The following is a 14,457-nucleotide window of genomic DNA, read 5'->3' on the forward strand; positions in this document are numbered from 1 at the left end:
CAGCTGTGGGTTTTTTTGTTTGTTTGCTTTTTTGGTTTGATTGTTTGTTTGAAATAGGGTCTCATTTTGTTGTCAACACTGATCTGGAAATTGTGAACTCAAGTGATCATCCTGCTTTAGCCCACCAAGTGATTAGAACTACATTACCATCATGTCTGGTTCTATTATGATTTTTTTTTTTTTTTTAATAAAATAATCTCTGGCTGGGGATATAGCTCAATTGATAGACTGCTTACCTCAAATACAAAAGTCTCTGGGTTCAAGTCCTACCACCACACACACAAAAACATTAATAATAATCTTTAGTACAAAAATCAAAAAATTTTCACTGTAGTCTAGACAGGATATATATGATAACTATAAAATTCCTCTAACTTTGTTATGTATTTGAAAGGTTTTTGTTTGATTTAATATGATGTTAGGGATAAAACCTAGGAGCACTTTACCACCGAGCCACATTCTGAGCCCTGATTATTTAATTTTTTTTAATTTATTTTTTCTTTGGTATTGGGGATTAAACCCAGGGGACTTTACCACTAAGTTACATCCCCAGCCTTTTTATTTTTTATTTTGAGACAGGTCTCATGAAGTTTCTGAGGGCCTCACTAAGTTGCTTAGGCTGACCTCAAACTTGAGATCTTCCTGTTTCAGCCTCCCAGGTTGCTGGTATTATAGGTGAGCACCACTGGTCCTGGCCCCAGCCTTTTTCATTTTTTGAGACAGGGTCTTGCTGACTTGCTTGGGCAGGCCTCCCAATTTGAGATCCTTCTTCCTCAGCTTTCTGAATGGCTTGGATTACAGCTGTGTACCACCGTACCCAATTGAAAAAAAAAAATTATAATACAATGTTGGGGGAAATTACATAAAAATTTTTTGCTTTTAAAGGGGAAACTTTATTTTATAATGTTTGCAAAATAAGGTTAAGTGATGGAGGCCAAGGACTGTGTAAAATATGATATATTTTATGATATGTAAGTTAAATAATGCACTTTTTCTCTTTTCTGGACTTCGGGTAAGCCCATTTACATCTTGTCCTTTGTTGTTTTTCCTTATAAAGTGAATAGATATAATTCTTGATATTTCTTATATTTTTATAGCATTTCATCTGGGAAGTTCAAGGTACTTTATACAACTTTGGTCACAGGCCGTGCATTTTGCAGCACATTTGTAAGGTATGTAAATAGAAGTCTTTTCCATTTCCCTTTCCCTATGGAAAAAAGATTATTATTAATGTAAACTCTGGGGAAATATGGGTGCATCATTTCTATTAATGGTCCTCTTGTGCCAATCTTGAGGGTTTTTGTTGTTGTTTTGCTGCTGGGCTTGAACTTTGGGGCTTTGGATCCTTAAGCACGTGTTCTACCTCTGAGCCACACTCCCAGCACAATCTTGTTCTTTATCTTACTGTAACTCTTTTTCTCTGTTTTTATTTTTCAACTTTTTTGTAAAACAGATACTCCTCTAACTTCCTCTCTTTCATTCCAAGCAACATTTTCTTCTTGGATGAAGATATATTTCTGAAATTAGACAAGATTGGATGTGTTTTCTTCTTACTCCTTCTGTTTTTTATTTTTTTAGCTGAGTAGTTTGGCCATCTTAACAATGTACTGTCTGTGAGGTGGTATAATTGTCAACAGAATGAGGATTGAGGATAATCCTTTCTCTTATTGGAGGGGTTGGCAGTGAGACTGGTTTGGAAGGGAGAAGTATTAACAGTAGGTACAGTAGCCTATGCAGGAGCTCTTCAGTTATTGTAATTTATTTTTGCAGTGCTGGGGCCAAACCCAGGGCTTTGCACATGCTAGGTCCTAGGCACTCTACCATTGAGCTATACCCACCGCTCTCTTCAGATATATATTTAGTTGTAGATGGACACGACACCTTTATTTTATTTGTTTTTATTTTTATGTGGTGCCGGAGATCGAACCCAGTGCCTCACACATGCTAAGCAAGGGCTCTACCACTGAATCACAACCCAGGCCCCTCTCCTCAGATATTTTAAACTGGTTGCAAATAAAGGAAATTGTAGTTTCTTAATTTAATTGATGACCTGGTAATTATCCTGGTCTGGTACCATTTGGCCATCTTTTTTGTTTTCCTTGGGTCTGAGTGCATTCTGTATATGGAAAAGTGAGCTGTTAAGGGGATAAGTATTCTAATTTGGTGAGATGAGCTCCCTGGCAGTGAAGACATCTTGCTGGTAATAGTTTGTTGGCTTTGAACTCTTTGGCATAGTAGGAGAGATAGTGAAGTTAGTTTGTGGTTTTGTCATTATTCTTTCAGTAACAAATGGTTACTGAGTAGCTACTGTATGTTAGGAGCAGTTCTGGGATACATCTGAAGAAAAGAGATCTTCACACATGGAGTTTTTCCTACTAGTAGGGGAGACTGGTGATAGATAAGTAAAGAATAGACTTGCTTTTTTTTAAGAGAATAGCAAAAAAGCTTGAATAGTAGTAGAGTCTAGAGAGCAAGCAGGGAAAATGGAAAAAGTGAGATTATAGAGGTAGGCAAGAGCCACATCTGCCTCAATATAGTCAGAAGATGTGAGTTTAGAGTTTATTTTTTGGGAAGCCATTGAAGAATTTTTATGGCCTGAGAGTGATTAACCTAATTTATATTTTTGATAATGTAGACTTTTCGTATGTGAGGGGGTGTGTGTGTATGTGATGCTGGGTATTGAACCCAGGGCCTCTTGCATACAGGGAAAGCACTTTACCACTGAGCCACATTCTAACTTCTACACTATGTGGAATAGCTTACAAGGAAGCAAAAACGGAAGCAGGAAATCTATTGGAGGCTTTTTAAATCCACTGATAGATGGTAGTGCCTTGGACAAGAGCAGTAACACAGGAGGTGGTGGATTGATGATAATAATGAAAGGCATGATAATACCCTTTTTGGATAAATTGCAAGATATGGCTTAAAACCCTAATCTGTGGCCAAAGATAAGCCCCATGCAACTGTTGGGCATAGGAGGCAACTAATTGCTCACCACTGGGCATGGTATTTTTGCTGTTTCATAAGGCTTGAAATGGATTCTCCAGTAACACATTTGTGGTTTGATTAAAGTTCTTCTTCCTTGTAAGATGGCAGACTATTTCATAGTTGTTTTTTCAGTTCATTGTTACGTTGATGTATTAAAAACACAAAAAAGGCAAAAGTAAGGTTATACTTTAGCTCCATGTATTTGCTAAAAGTAGATTATTTTACAGAAATGCTGATGGCCTTGTAATTATAAAAGACAGTTCTGGCCAAGTGTGGTGGTACATATCTGTAATTCTAGTGACTCAGGAAGTTGAGGCAGGAGGATCACAAGTTCCATGCTAGTCCTGGCAACTTAGTGAGACCCTGTCTCAAAAGAAAAAATGAAACTGGGCATGGTGATCCCAAAGCCTTGCTAGTTGTTAGGATTGGACTGAATTTGTGAACCTCTTGCCTCCTGTGCCTGGATTGTCAGAATTGATAATAATGAAAGGTATAATAATACCCATTTTTGATCTTGGTTTGTGACTCTGTCTTTATTTGGTTCTGTAATCATTTTGTTTCACTCTTTGTTTTGTTTTGAGACATCTTATATGTTGTCCAGGCTGGTAGAACTCCTGGGCTCAAGCAGTTCTTCAAAGTAACTGCCATCTAAGTGTGTTCTACCCCACCTGCTTATTTTTTATTCTAAAGCATCAGAAAATAGTAGCAACAGAGATGGGACTCTCCAAGTAGGTGGAAAATGCAGAAAAGTAGCTGTGTGTGGTAGCACATGATTGTAAAACCATTGATTTGTGAGGCTGAGGCAGGAGGATGGCAAGTTTGAGGCCAGCCTCACCAACTTACGGAGACCCTGTGCCACCCCCTTCACACACACACACACACACACACACACACACACACAAAAAAAAAAAAAAATTGGCTGCGGATGTAGCTCAGTGGCAAGGCACCTCTGGATTCAAACCCAAGTACCCCCAGCCTCTCAAAAAGAAAAGAGAATGCAGAAGAGTAGATGGTAGGGTGAAGATTTTTCTCCAGTTACCTGCTACCACCAACTTTTTTTTTTTTTTCTTTTAATATTTATTTTTTAGTTGTAGTTGGACACAATACCTTTATTTTTATTTTATTTATTTATTTTTATGTGATGCTGAGGATCAAACCCAGGGCCTCTCACGGCACTAGGCTCCACTGCTGAGCCCCAACCCCAGCCCACCAGCATTTTTTTTTTTTTTTTTCCTTTTTTGCAGTGCTCAGGATTTAACCCAGGGCTTTGTGCATGTTAGCCAAGCACACTACCATTGATCTATGCACCCAGCTCTACCATCACCATTTATAACTGAAGGGATTTTCTAATCCATGCAACTCTGCCTTCTGCATGTATAGTGAACTCTGACTAAAGATTTAGTCATGAAATCAGAAGCATTTATTTAATCTACCAGTTATATACACTTTGTTTTTCCAGGTTTATCTTTTAGAAATTATGTTCTCCGTTGTGTTTTCCAATTTTACTGATTTTTATATCCTGACTAAACTTACAAGAAAAATGTTTGTTCTTTTTTTAATTTTTATTAGTTATTGATGAACCTTTATTTATATATTTGTTTATATGTGGTGCTGAGAATCGAACCCATGCTAGGCGAATGCTCTACCACTGAATCACAACCCCAGCCCCCAAAATGTTTGTTTTTTACAAGCAATCCTCATATAAAAACTGGTGAATATTTGTAGGAAATAGGGACAAACATGTAGATTTTTATCTTTTGAAACTTGTAGCTGCTCTAAAGCATAGGGACCTATTTTCGTTATTAAAAAAAAAAAGTTTTGATTTTAAGCATATGGTTGAAAATTTTGATGAGTACATTGTTAACTTACATTTTTGCGGCAGTTGTAACCGAGGCCATATGGTGCCAGTGAATTGGGGTTCTCTGCCTCTTCCATAGACCCATACACAAATGCTGTCCCACTTTTCTGGGTTATTTTCACATAGTCCTATTTGTAATATGGGCTTTGCCAGCCTAAGAAAGTAAATCTTAAGATGGATAGTATATGTTGTAACACTTTGGTAATCTTTTTTTTTGCCAGGAGGTGATTTTGTTACACGATTTGGCAACTTTGTTGGTAAACTGTGTCCCGACTTTTTATGGAAAAGTTCTTTTCTGGTTGTCATCTCTTGTTTAACTTTTCTATTTATTCAGAAGGACACTTTATCTTTTGAAGATCTTAAGTTAAGAAAAGGAAAATAACAGCATCTTAGAGAAGTAGAGTATGGAGTGAATCTGACAAATACCTAGCTCTGACATTTTATAATTGTGACACTTTATTGTTGTAGGTTCTTTGTAGCTCAGTTTTCTCTTCTGTAAAAAGGTAATGATAATGGAGTCCAATGAGGGTTCAGTGAGAGAGAAATATTTAGTCCTTCACCTTTCACCCAGTTTGTATTTTGTAGTTTGGAAGAGATTTATTTATTTTTTTGTTTGAGATGGGGTTTGCTATGTTGCCTAACTGATCTTTAATTTGTGGGCTTAAGGAGTCATGCTGACTGAATCTCCGAAGTAGCTGGGACTGTAGACATGCACCACTACATTTGGCTGGAAGAGAATTTTTTGGATTGGGGGAGTAGCACCCTAAAAACTGTTGAAGGACCAGGACAGGGCTTATTACTAAGGTGCTTGTGCTTAAGCACAATGGTTCTTAAACTTGGCTGTTCCCAAAATTGGGATCCAGTTCCTATGAGGAAATCACCTTGGGTGTGTTTTTAAAAATTGTCTTCATGGAGCTGGTGCTCACCTGGTACCAAAGGTGGGGGAGATAGTTGTTGAGGCTTGAGAGGAATAGGATCTGGACCCTGCCTGAAATGTTTGTTCCAGAATGCAGGATACCTGTCTGCCTATTTCCATTGCCAAAACATCCTGGTGGTGGGGTGGGGGCTGGGGTTGTGGCTCAGTGGTAGAGTGCTTGCCTCACATGTGTGAGGTACTGAGTTCAATTCTCAGCACCACATATAAATAAATGAATAAAATGTCCATCAACATTTAAAAAAAAAATCCTAGGACACGTTAGACAGCTCATTGGGGCTATTTCATGGTTCATTCTTCTGTTAGTCCTGCAGAGAAGCATTGTTTTATAGACAATACTTAATCCTGACTCTGTACATCTATTTAAGGTTAACCTTGGAATACTTATACTTTGTGTTAGGTAATTTGGTGCTCTTATTTAGGAAACCTGAAAGTATGTTACCTCAGGATGTGTTTCTTGCCTCCCTTCTCACAAAAAGACTGAAGTTTAGACTGCAGTAAATCGGAGGTTTTTTGCATCCTTCTCTGCTTACCTCCATGTGCCATAAATCTGTGGCTGTTGCTCTCCAAAGAATCTTCTGTAGAAAGGAAAGCCCCTGGTAACTGCTTGATCAAGATAGCCAAATAATGGTGGGCAGAGTGGCACATGCCTGTAATCCCAGCCACTCCTGAGGCTATAAGGGGAGATTGTAAGTTGAAGACTAGCTTTAGCAATTTAGCAAGGCATTCAGTAATTTAGTAAGACCATGTCCGAAGGAAGGGAGGGAGGGAGGGAGGGAAGAAGGGGGGAAAGAAGCTCAATGGCAATGTGCCCTTGGGTTCCATCCCCAGTACCAAAATGTGTGTGTATGTAACCAAATGATGACAATACCAGACTCAAGTTCATTGTGGACAGGTGGTTTGGGCCCTTTTGTGAACAGCTTCCTATAACGGTTTTATATACACACAGACACACCCACACACATACACTAGTGTTTTTTAGTTCTCAGTGGATCTTCTTTAATTTTATGTATGTATTTATTTGCGGTGCTGAGGATCGAACTCAGGGCCTCACACATGCCAGACAAGTGCGCTACCATTGAGCCACAACTCCAGCCCATTACTTTATATTTTGAACTTCATTTTCCAGATGTTTAATGGTGTTTCCCCTTTGCATTCTTCTCTGTGCTAGTCACAGTCCTAAGGGTGGGTGAATTTGGAGTTGGTAGTTTTCTACCACTATCTCTGAAACAGTTTCAATTTAGGGATTCTCTTCCTCTGATCTAATACAATACTAAGTGTTGTATTTATTTCAGTGTATACTTCCTTCAACAAAGAAGGAAGACATTGGGATCAGAGGCTATTGAAGAAAGGAGAAGCTTTTGAAAAGTTTATACTTCTTTTCAACCAGGTTTATTGTTTGTTTGAAAATTTGTTTCTAGTTTGGTTCCTTTTAGTACTGCCTGGAAAAAATACCGTAGTTTTTACTTTTATTTTCAGTTTTATAGCTCTCCTGATAACTTTGCTTCAAGAAGATGTATTGTAGAGTATCTTTTGAGTTTTCAATGGGATTCATATGTATTTAGGTTGGGGGAAGAAGAGTGGCTCTTGTAGAAAAATTGTAACAATAAACCAATGAAATAATATCATCTGGTTGTGGATAGTTGATAATTTTCAGGCCTTAAAATTTGTTTCCTGGGGGGCTGGGGCTGAGGCTGTAGCTCAGTGGTAGAGTGCTTGCCTAGCATTCATGAGACACTGGGTTCGATCCTCAGCACCAAATAAATGTAAAATAAAGATATTGTGTCCACTTAAACCTAAAAAATTAATATTAAAAAAAATTTTTTTCCTAGGCTGGGGTTGTGGATCAGCGGTAGAGTGATCTCCATCCTCGGCACCAAATAAAAATAAATAAGTGAAATAAAAGTATTGTGTCCAACTAAAAAATATATATAAAAAAATATTTGTTTTCTTAGTGGATGTCCTGTTTTCTGTCTTCATAATGTCTAGTCCTTGAGCTTCCCTGAGCTTCAAAGATTTTCGAGTTTTACCTTTAGAGGTTTTATTGCCTGCTTTAGGCTGCATAGAGCCCCTGTTTAGGCCCCTGTTTTTACATTTATGAGCACAACTTTTTTGGTGGGGTACCGGGGATTGAACTCAATGGCACTTGACCCCTGAGTCAGCCCCAGACCTATTTCATATTGTATTTAAAGACAGGTTCTCACTGAGCTGCTTAGCACCTTGCTTTTTCTGAGGCTGGCTGTGAACTCTTGGTCTTCTTGCCTCAGCTTCCTGAGCTGCTGGGATTACAGGTGTGCGCCAGCATGAGCACAACTAAGTTTCTTTGTCATTAGGCTACATACACATACATCTTTATCTTACTTAAGCATGAGTTTTTCTGAACTGTTGTGAAGTGAGCTACTGGCCAGTTAGAGTAGAATTGTCTAAAATAAGCATATAAGTTCAAAAGAAGGATCTGAATTTGAGCACTTCCTGTCAAAGATAATTGAAGTTTCTGGGGGTTTGTTGTTGTTTGTTTTGAGAGGAGTCTTATTCTATTGCTCAGGCTAGTCTGGAGTTCCTGGGTTCAAGTGATTCTCCTGCCTGGCCTCCTAATTTGTTTTGGAAAAAGGAGTGTGCTACCTTGGAGGGTGAATTCTCCAACTACTAAAACAAAGTGTCTTAATGTAGTCTCACCACTGTTTTGTATTGATGCTCTTGTTATCATTTTCTTTTTAAAATCTGTGTGCTACAAGTTGGTTAGTTTCTTTGTTCCATGAGCACCAGTTTTGTGCCTGTGCCTAACCCACAGTGGTGAATAAAACATAATGTTCTTACATTATTGGAGTATGGCAAGAAGAAACCTTGGAGAAGGGCATGATGAGTGAGGCAGAGATACAGCAAGAGCACCTGAGGGGCCTGAATGAAGTTGAGAGCTCAGGGAAGGCCCTGAGGATAGTGATTTCAGTCCTAAGCATGATGTGCAAGGGTGGGGTGGGGGTGGTAGAAGAAATATGATAAGTTTTTAACCAAATACAACAAGCTCTTCATTCTTTTTAATGAAATTCACAGGTGTTTTTTTCTTTTTTAATTGTTGATGGACCTTTATTCATTTATTTATATTCGGTGCTGAGAATTGTACCCAGTGCCTCACACATGCTAGGCAAGTACTCTACCACTGAGCCACAACCTAGCCCCTCACAGGATTTAATTAGAGGAAAAAATAAGATACAACTGAATTGTATAATTGAGATATGTGGGTGTCCCAGAGATAAGTCTCCTCCACTTCCTCCTTCTCTTCCTATTAGGTGCTGGGATTAAACCCAGGTCCTTGTGTATGCTAGGTGCGCCCTCTACCACTGAGTTACACCCCGCCCATTTTCTTTTTAAATATCCTATTTTGTAATTTTGATTTATTATCAAACCCCTAGAAAGGGAAATTGTCTTATGTCCAAGTATATAGTACTGTTTTTAAAGTACTGAATTCAGTAAAAAAGTAAAAATTAAGTCATGTTCAGAACTATGCTATATAGATTATACTTTTTGGATGGTTGAGAAATGATAGAAAACTTATAATCATTGATGCTGCTTTTGCATAATTAGCCCTTTAAATAATTATGAGTTAAAATTATAATTATCTTAAGTGTGCTGAATTAGTCATTTTTTATTGCCATGCTAATTTTATCTGCATGGAAATTTATTCATTATCTTTCTAAACTATTGTAGAGATCTTGATCTGGCAAACGCAGTATAGTTATCCAGTTCGTTTATTTCCCCTTGTTTTTGCCTTCTTATAAAAAATGTTTGGCTAATAAACGTCTTTATAATGCATTCATTATAACCCGATAGCATCATCTCAGACATTTTTGTCTTTTTGAACGCCAAAGAAACTAAAAATTGCTAAAAAGCTCAAAAGTTGAGCACAGAGGCCAATTTGTTGTGAATATGAGAACGTATAGAAAATTTATAGTCTTGGGCTGGGGTTGTGGCTCAGTGGTAGACCACTTGAGGCACTGGGTTGTATCCTTAGCACCACATAAAAATAAATAAAGATATTGTGTCCATCTACAACTAAAAAAAATATTAAAAAAAAAAAGAAAATGTATAGTCTCTAAAACAAATTGTCACAATTAGTCAGCAGGCTGGGATTGTGGCTCAGCAGTAGAGTGCTTGCCTAGCACACGAGACCCTGGGTTCAATCCTCAGCACCATATAAAAATAAATAAAATAAAAAGATATTGTGTCGGGGCTGGGGGTGTGGCTCAAGCAGTAGCGTGCTCGCCTGGCGTGCATGCGGCCCGGGTTCGATCCTCAGCACCACATACAAACAAAGATGTTGTGTCCGCCGAAAACTGAAAAATAAATATTAAAAAATTCTCTCTCTCTCTCTCTCTCTCTCTCTTAAATAAATGAAAAAAGAATCCTAAAAAAAAAAAAAAAAAGATATTGTGTCCAACTACAACCAAAAAATAAATATAAAAAAAAAGTTACTCAGCTAGGGGCTGGGGTTGTGGCTCAGTGATAGAGCGCTCACCTAGCATGCACGAGGCACTGGTTCGACCATCAGCACTACATAGGAATAAATGTATTATGTCCATCTACAATTAAAAAATAAATATTAAAAAAAGAAATAAGATAAAAAGGTCCATCGACAACTAAAAATAAAAATTACACAGCTAACTTAGGTTGAGAATTCAAATTATTATCAATCCTGCATTTTAGTCATACCACACTCAAACCCCAACATACCTAATTTAAAGCCTCCTTTAATTCCCCATGAGAAAGGGCTCAGCCCACTTATCTAAAAACATTAGTCATGGAAAAATTGGACTTGTTTTTTTATTTAAAATTTTTTTTTAAATTTTTATGTGGTACTGAGAATTAAACCTAGTGCCTCGCACATGCTATTGCCACTGAGCCACAACCCCAGCCCCAGAAAAATCGGACTTGAGGGCACTGGCAAAAGTATTTTATTTTAATTTTTTTTTCAATATTTATTTTTTAGTTTTTTGGCGGACATAACATCTTTGTATGTGGTGCTGAGGATCAAACCCTGGCCACACGCATGCCAGGCAAGCGTGCTACCGCTTGAGCCACATCCCCAGCCCAAGTATTTTAAATGTATTGAAAGGCTGGGGGTGTGAGTAGAACACTTCCCTGGCATTTGTGAGGCCCCAAGTTCATTCCTCAGCACTGCAAAAAAGTAAAGTATTGCCAGGTGCAGTGGCATACATCTGTAATCCCAGTGGCTTCGGAGGCTGAAGCAGGAACATTGAGACAAAGCCAGCCTCAGCAACTTAGTGAAGCACTTAGCAACTCGGTAAGAACCTTTTTCAAGGTCTGGGGGCGCTGGGGATGTGGCTCAAGCAGTAGTGCGCTCGCCTGGCATGTGCGTGGCGGCGCTGGGTTCGATCCTGAGCACCACATACAAATAATGATGTTGTGTCTGCCGAAAACTGGAAAATAAATATTAAAAAATTCTCTCTCTCTCTCTCTCTCTCTCTCTCAAAGGAAAAAAAAAAGGGGGGCTGGGGATGTGGCTCAGTGGTTGAGCACTCTGAGTTCAATCCTCAGCCCCCCCCCCAAAAAAAAAGTATTAAGAGATTATGTACGTGTTTTAAAATGTTGTCATTTGCGTTAAAGATGTTCATAATTGCAATTCACAATTCTGAAAACTTAAACACTCAATTTGATGGCAAAACCTGATATGAACTGATGTCCTATTTAGTATTTCATTTATTTTACTGAAGAACTATTAATCCACTGGGTATGTTATGAATATTTAGCATTTGTTGAATGTTACCTTTTTAAAATCTGAAAAAGACAATTTAGAAACATCTGGTTCCAAAATTTGTTTTTTATTTTTTGGAGGGGTGTGTGGTAGTGATGGTGGGGAGGAGATACTGAGGATTGTACTTGGGGGCAGTCTACCATTGAGCTATATCTCTCCCCCCCACCACCCCTTTTAAAATTTAAGACAGGGTCTTACCAAGTTGCCCAGGTTGGCTTTGAACTTTGGATACTCCTGCCCGAGTCACCTGTGTTGCTTGATTTATGGGCAGGTGCCACCAAACCTGGCTCCAAGGCTTTTAGATGAATTGTGGGCCTGTATTTCTGTAGCTAAACATTTCTTACAGGAAGGAAGAGGATAAGATGAGCTATGGATGGGATATGTACTTTGGGAAACCTAATTACGTAATTTACCTGAAGTTTCACAGCTGCTTTGAACCTGAGTACCAGGTTCAAGAGTCTTTTTTTTTTTTCTTTTTTTTTAATATTTATTTATTTTTTAGTTTTCGGCAGGCACAGCATCTTTTGTTTGTATGTGATGTTGAGGATCGAACCCGGGCCGCACGCATGCCAGGCGAGCGCGCTACCGCTTGAGCCACATCCCCAGCCCCAAGAGTCTTTTCTTGACAGAATAGAGAGCATTAGGTGATTCAAGCTTACATAGTAATTTGAGAAACAGCACTGAGTAGTTCAAGTACCATAGTAAACCTATGTTTTCTATGACCTATGAGGCTGAAGCAGGAGGATCATAAGGTTCAAGGGCATAATATTCCATTATATGGCTATTCCTCAAGGCTAACTGAATGTTTGCTTAAATAGGATTGGTTTGTTAATTGAAAACTAATAACTAGAGGGTTAAAAATATGACAGATTAATCATTAGTGCCTTAAAATATCTTTTGGTCAAGTGAGCAGTTATTTTTAATTTCCAGTCTTAATCTAGAAAGACTGTAGAAGGTAGTATAATAAACTAGGCCAAATGAAGAACTTTAGTCATTAGCTCCAGAAGGCCTTTAGGAAGCTGTTCAGACAGATGTGAGTCAACATCATAGTCATACAAACATGAGGAAATTACCAAAGACTGCTTCATGAAATGACTACATGTTAACATGTGGTTGTGGCTTAGCCACTCTTAATATCTGAGGAACATCTGATGGACAGACCACTCCCTCACTGTGCAGCCAGATAAGCAAAGTGGGCAGGAGTGCAAATGGTCTGTAGTCATCACTGGGGATCAATTAGACTTGTAAAAAGAAGTGTGAAAAGGGCTGCTCACCATTTAGCAATCTTCCTACAGCAGAGCTTCCTGAAGCTTAGAAAGCCACAGCCCTTGATTGCCATCATCTGTTCCCCAGTAGGGGAAAACAGACTTAAATCACACTAGCACCAAGAGTTGATGACTTCAGAGCAACTCACACATATTCGACATTTTCTCTTCTCTGATATGTAAATGAAATTCTAAAGAAATGCATGCAAAAATGTTGTAAAAGGGCAGAATACAAATACAACTTTTTTTGTGTGTGTATGTGTGTGTGGTGCTGGGGATTTTAACCCAAGAGCACTCTGCCACTAAGCTACATCCCCAGCACACTTTTTATTTTGAGACAAGCTCTTGCTAAGTTTCTGAGGCTGTCCTATAACTTGTGATCTTCCTGCCTCAGCCTCATGAGTAGCTAGGATTACAGCTGTGTACCCCTACCCCAGGAAAGTTTTTAAACCCATATTGTTTGATCTAGGACTATAGCTCAATGGTAGAAGACTTTGAGTAGTATGCATGGGGTACTGGATTGAATCATAACAAAACAAAGTAAAACAAAACCCGTATTGTTGCATTGAGTATTAGACAAAGATGAGATTAGTAGTTTCTTAACGTAAGACTTTGGACCAAATGCATCGGAAACTCAAATCATGAACCTCAGGAGAAATATTCAGAGTAATCACTTACCATGAGTTATTAATTGATTTTTTTTTTTTTAAGTGTCACCAGTTTGCTAGGGTAGACAAAGGAGAAAAGTATACTAAAGCAGCAGGATTACTTCTTGTCATGAGGGGGAAAGCAAACAGTGGAATGTTTAAGAATGTGAACTCAGGGCTGGGGTTGTGGCTCAGTGGTGGAGTGCTTGCCTGACTTTCATGAGGCACTGAGTTTATTAGTACTGCATATAAGTAAATAAAAGGTCCATCAACAACTTAAAAAAAAGAATGTGGGCTCAGGGTCTGGGGTTGTAGTTCAGTATTAGAGCACTTGCATAGCATGTGTGAGACATTGGATTTGAGTCTCAGCACCGCATATAGATAGAAAGAAAGAAAAAATAAAGATCCATGTCAGTTAAAAAAAAAAAAAAAGAATGTGGACTTGGATTTGCCTCTGAGCCTGATAAAAAACAAAACAATATGGACTCTAGAATAGATTATTTAGTTCAGGACTCATTTCTGTGACAGGGGGCCTCATCTGTAAACATGTATTAATGCCTATCTCATAGAGCTGTTAGGAGGAAAGTATGTTAAAATAAAGTAGAAAGTTTGTAACAGCTTGAAATGTTACTGTTTCTGGCATTTTCCTTTTTATCTTCTACAAAGTAGTGGGAGAAAAGGCTTCTCCACCTGAATTAAATACTTATGGTACTAAGTATAAATAAGGAGAAAAAGGAAAGGGGAGGGGTTGGAAAGTTACAAAAATTAATGACCTAAATAAATGGGAAGACATCCATGTTAATGAGTCAACTTAATATTGTGAAGACAGTGGTACTCCCCTAATTTCATCTATGCATTCATTGTAATCCCTATCAGCTGCTTTTTTTTTTTTTAGAGAGTGAGAGAGAGAGAGAATTTTTTAATTTTTTTTTTTTTTTTTGATGTTTTCGTCTTGGTACATCAACTATCTTGTTGTTATGTGGTCGCTGAGGCAG

The 14,457-nt window shown here is 38.3% G+C and overlaps 1 protein-coding gene across 3 annotated transcripts in view; it reads left to right on the forward strand.

Moving 5' to 3' along the window:
- The window catches only part of Rhoa (ras homolog family member A), a 49,659-nt gene that overhangs the window by 5,986 nt on the left and 29,216 nt on the right, over positions 1 to 14,457 (forward strand). For 2 of the 3 annotated variants that reach the window (XM_048794066.1, XM_015487204.2), the window contains one exon: positions 1,098 to 1,172. The exons of the other annotated variant lie outside the window; for it this stretch is intronic. The gene's annotated coding sequence lies outside the window, so the exon portion shown is untranslated. The remainder of the gene's footprint in view (positions 1 to 1,097; positions 1,173 to 14,457) is intronic. 3 annotated transcript variants of the gene reach the window in all.

This window comes from Marmota marmota, unplaced genomic scaffold, assembly GCF_001458135.2.
Source record: "Marmota marmota marmota unplaced genomic scaffold, marMar, whole genome shotgun sequence".
Lineage (NCBI taxonomy): Eukaryota > Metazoa > Chordata > Mammalia > Rodentia > Sciuridae > Marmota > Marmota marmota.